The sequence below is a fragment of the Pteropus vampyrus genome, unplaced genomic scaffold, assembly GCF_000151845.1.
Source record: "Pteropus vampyrus isolate Shadow unplaced genomic scaffold, Pvam_2.0 Scaffold336, whole genome shotgun sequence".
Classification (NCBI taxonomy): Eukaryota; Metazoa; Chordata; class Mammalia; order Chiroptera; family Pteropodidae; genus Pteropus; species Pteropus vampyrus.
In genome coordinates this window covers 115,460-120,651 of record NW_011889117.1, presented here as the reverse complement: position 1 = coordinate 120,651, position 5,192 = coordinate 115,460, and the positions used below count along the sequence as shown (strand labels likewise).

The following is a 5,192-nucleotide window of genomic DNA, read 5'->3' as shown; positions in this document are numbered from 1 at the left end:
GAGGGAGGTACCATCATCTCATTTATGGGTAAGATGGTGGAGAAGCGGCAATCAGCCCACGTCGCCTGGTAAGCGACAGGCCTGTGCTCAGGAGGGACCTCGTGGCCCTTGAGGCTTGGTGGAACCTTGGTGGGAGACAGGGAGTGAGCTAAAAGGGAAGGCCTGGGTGTGACTACAGAGAGGTGGGCCAAGCTGGGAATAGGGTCACCCAAGAGACGGGGTCTCCGGCCGGCAGGAGACCATGCGTTAGGGCGGGGGAGCATCTTTGTGCAAGTTATGAGATCAACTTTGGAAAAACTACACATATGTCACACAAAATTCTGAAGGTACAAAATGACATTCAGGGACAAGTTAGGGCCCCCACCACTCATCTCCCCCCCATCTCCCCCCTGCCCCCCCAGCCCCCCACACACAGAGGTACCCTCTGGGACCTGTTTAATGTGCATCTTTCTGGTCTAGATGGCAGCACCTTGGCCACGTCACCGGTAAACAATCAGTGGGCCCCAGGGCACCACCTGCTGGCAAGTCCTAGGTGTATGGTTGTCTCTTAATCGACCAATGCTAGCCGTATGTATATCAAGCTCTCTGTTTTAAATCAGAGTAAACTGAGGCACAGACAAGTTAAGTCACTCACCCAAGGCCACACAGCTAACACGGGCTTTGGACTCAGGGACTCTCTAGCAGCATCATAGAGATGAGGACACTGAGGCAGAGAGAGTTTGAGTAACAGCCCTGGGTGACCCAGCAAGGAGGTTGAAGAACTTAAGTCTGGCCCTCTCACTCCAGAACCCACACCCCTGACCACCGCACTGTCCTGGGAGAAAGGACCCCACATCTGGAGTCAGCCAGACCTAGGAATGAGGCCCACCACTGCCTAGCTACATGGCCTTGGGTGAATCATTGTTTTGCCTGTGATCTGGGTGCCCAACCAGGATGGAGAAGAGGAAGCCCGCCTCTCAGACAGCTTGACCATGAGCCAGAGCCGTGGGAGAGGCCTCTGGTGCAGAGCGGTGCTCGGGACTGGCCCTCCCCAGTGACCACTTCCTGTGATGAGCGGGAGGAAGGGTGCTGCTAGGTGGGTGTTTCAGGGGCCCGGAGCTCGGGGTGGGGCCTTCCTTCCCTGCAACTGTGCTTCCAGAGCAGGTGAGGGGCCTCCCGGAAGAGGGAGGAGTAGAGCCCCCTCCCCTGCCTCCACCTCCTACCCAGCGCACAGCCATACTGCTGACCCAGGAATTCTGCAGAGTCAGAAGAGGGAAAAGGAATTTCCAAAGGTAATGGGCCCAGTCCCTCATGCCCACCCTCAGGCTGAATGCCAGGACCCTGCAAGGCAGGTGGGCAGGTGGGGCAGGGGCAGGGAAGGGGGCCGCAGCCAGGAGCAGGCAGGAATGACGCAGAGATAAGCAGCCCAGCCCAGGTGCTGGCTCAGGCTGGGTTCCCGGGAGGGTCTTCTCATGGGCCACATCACCTCGGGGTGGTGGGCTGGCCTTCAGCTCAGCAGGCTCAGAAAACTGATTTATCTACCTGCCCCCTCCTCCCTCCCCAAGGGTGATCAGATTATTGGGGTCGAAACAACCAGATTCTCCGGGACATGTAGACAAACCCAAATGCCAGTTTTTTTCAACTACAGCGTGGGCCAGACCATTAGAGGCCAGACTGCATTGGCCGCGCATCACACTCCCTTCACACCCCAGGCCCTGAGAACTTGGATTAGTGCTGAGAACGGGGTCTGGGGGGCTACGTAGGGAACGGAGTCTTAGGGCTTTATTTGTTGGGGTCTCTGCCAGGCTGCAGCAGAATAGGACAGTGGAGTGGAGAGGGCTGGGACAGGGGAGACAACACCGGGCTTGGGTTTGAATCCCAGCTCTGCTATGTCCCTGGGCATGTTAACTCACCACCATGAGCCTCAGTGTTCCCATCTGTAAAACAGGGTTATCATCAGAATTGAGATCTCATCTTAAAGATAGGGCTTCTGACATACTGCATGATATACATAAGGGGTGCCAGTCACTCTTCTTCATTGACTAGCTGATTAATCTCATTTTCCAAACCCCACAGGGCCTAGAGACAAACTTTGGAACTTATCTTGTGTTCATGCAGCTGTCTGGGAGATGTGCTTTGATTGCCAAATGTTAGAATTTCTGAAACATTTGCAGGGAGATGGGAGAGAGTATATGCAAGTGGCACTGGTCCTACTGATGGGACCTGGTGGTCACAGGGCCTCTGCAGGTGCCAGGAGACTCCTGATCCTGCACACACCTCCCTTGCCTGAGGCCGGGCTGGCTCAACCCTCAAAAGCTTCTTTTTGGCATCTCCTTTTTCTAGGAGACTCCTGGAAGACACTGCCTTCTGTCCTGACAATGTTCTGGGTGTTTCGTCTGGTCTGTGGGAGCCAGAGGCGGCTGCCGGGGCTGGAAAGGAGCTGGGCCAGTCCTCACTGGATGTCCCCGAGGGGTCCTTCCTGCTCCGATCCTCTCTGACCCCTGGAGCAGGGCCGAGAGCACATTGCACGGGCTGGCGCTTTCCCGTGGGCTAGTGTGAAAGTGCTTGAAAAACTGGAAGGAGGTTTGTTCAAAGGCAGAGATGATGATTTTTAGAAAACCTTTTGTCTTTTCTGTGAGGCAGAAACTACAAGCTAGAAATGACCTTGACCATCAGCGTTTTTCCAGGAGGATGTTAAATTGGTATTGGGCAGAAAAGGGTGTTCGTTCATGGTCAAATAAATTTGGGAAACACCAACTTAAACATCTGACAGGGTTCTTCTCTGCAGGGCTTCTCAGAGCCTTGTGCATGTGTGAAGTTCTAAGAGGCAGCAGCTCCACGGACACCAGCAGCCAGTCCCTATCTGATGTGTCCTTTCCAATTGTCCTGGACCACCTTGTGAGTTTAAAGGGCTATAGAACCCACTTCGTGAAATGCCAAAATAGAGATTGAACACTTTTCCCCCTCCTCTACATACCACAGCTGGAGGAATCTTGGGGACTCTGGGGTAAGATGGGGTTTAAATAAATTTATAGGATTCAGAAGATGCTGTAGCCTTTACTTTAAAGCTAAGACTTTACTTCATATTTTACCTGTACTAATGCATTTAATCTTCACAACCACCCTGTAGAGCAGCGGTCCCCAATTTTTTTGGCGCCAGGGATTGGTGCTCCTATGAGATCTAACACCTGATGATCTGAGATGGAGCTGAGGTAGTGATGCTAGCTCCGGGGAGCGGCTGCAAATACAGATGAAGCTTTGCTCGCTCACACACTGCTCACCTCCTGCCGTGTGGCCCAGTTCCTAACAGACCACCGACTGGTACCCTTACGTGGCCGGGGGATTGGAGACCCTTGCTGTAAAGTAAGCACTGTTGTCCTCTCCATTTTCCAAAGGATAAACTGAGGCACAGAGAGATAGTTCTTGCCCAAGGTTCACAGCTGGTTAGTAGTGCTGAGGTTTGAAACCAAGCTGCCTGAGTGAGGTGCTGCACTCATGGGGCTGCACAGCCTGCCTTCACCATGGAGGTGTGCAAAGCTGGCCTGCTCGGCAGCCACACACTTAAGCTCCTGTCTGAAGGCGAAGATTCATGCAAGTGGCTGGTCTCATGTGTTCTCAGGAGGGCCTGTGGCTTCCATTTTTGACAGTCCTCCAACTCTGAGTCCAGGGCCTGGGAGTGCCCCCTGGGTGAATCCTGCTGTCCACAGCTTCCCCACCAGCAACCTGGTCCCTCCAAGAGGCTGTGTTATGGTCTCATTTCATCCTCACCCAGGTAGTCTCCATTCCACAGGAGAGGCTCAAAAGGGAACCAAGTTTCAGAGCGGGGAAGTAACTTGCCCACAGTCACACAGTGAGGAGATGGTGAAGCCAATATTTGAACCCGGGCAGTTGGACTCCAGGACTGGGTGTTCAACACACGGGTGCCCTGGGCGATGAAGCTGTGGGTTTCTTTGGCCAGGGTAGTGGGACAGCTGTTGGGCCACACCCCACCAGGGCCCTGCTCTCCTCTGACTAGCTGCCACCCCTACAGACCCATTGTGGTTGCCTGCCCCCCTCCCCGCCCTGACAGATATGCTCTTGGGCTGCCTGCTAATCTCCCCAGGCCTCCCCTTCCCAGCCTCACATAGGCCAACAGTAAGTAGCATAAAAACAATCAGATAGGTCACCACCACTGAAGACCCAAGGAACATTTGTCATGGTGGCCTCTCGGCCACTCAGGGCTTTATCTCTACCTCCTGGAGCAGAGCCTCAGTTGTTTTCTCCTTCTGGGGTGTGGACTTTTTGTTCTGGGTGTTTCTTCTTCCCCTTTGGCTCACCAGTTCCTAGAGAGAGTTGTTCACCGCCTGTATATTTGTAGGCAGTAACTGGGCACCACGCTGGGCTCGTTTCTGCAGCAGCCATGGGGTCCTCACCCGCCTATGGGTGGGTAAGACTCAAGGATGCTTCTAGATCTTCTTAGAGGCAGGGGTGCACACGTGCATGTGCAGGATCCACTGCCGATGGTCAAACTGGACCTGGGTTCAAATCCTACTCCTAATAACTTAAGGATAAAGACACAACCAATTTTTAAAATGGACAAAGAATAGACATTTCTCCAAAGACAATATACAAATGGCCAGTAAGCTCATGAAAAGATGCTCAACATCATTAGCCATCAAGGAAATGCAAATCAAAGTTACAACGAGATTCCACTTCATACCCACTAGGATGGCTCTAATTAAAAAGACATAATAAATGTTGGTGAGGATGTGGAGAAATTGGAACCCTCATGCATGGCTGGTGGGAATATAAAATGGTGCAATCATTTTGAAAAACGGTCTGGCAATTCCTTCAAAGGTTCAACATAGAATTACCATGTGATTCAGCAAGTCCACTCCTAGGTACATACCCAAGAGAATTGAAAACACATGTCCACACAAAAATTACACAGATGTTAACAGCAGCATGATTCGTAACAGCCAAGAGTGGAAATAACCTTAATATTTTTTAACTGATGAATTGATACATATAATGTGGAATATTATTTGGCCATAAACAGGAACAAAGTACTGATACATGCTACGACGTGGACAAAACTTGAAGACATATTAAGTGAAAGAAGCCAGACACGAAGACCCCATATCATATGACTCCATTTGTATGGAATGTCCAGGAGAGGCAAATCTGTAGAGGCAGAAAGTGGTTGCTTAGGGCTGGGAGGGAGGTTCAGAGAA

The 5,192-nt window shown here is 51.9% G+C and overlaps 1 long non-coding RNA gene across 1 annotated transcript; it reads left to right on the top strand.

The window, feature by feature from the left end:
* Positions 1–1,108: 1,108 nt before the first annotated feature.
* LOC111730822 lies at positions 1,109–3,023 on the top strand. The gene is made up of 2 exons (XR_002776834.1): positions 1,109–1,271; positions 2,323–3,023. It is a non-coding gene; the product is annotated as an uncharacterized LOC111730822 (long non-coding RNA).
* Positions 3,024–5,192: the final 2,169 nt, after the last annotated feature.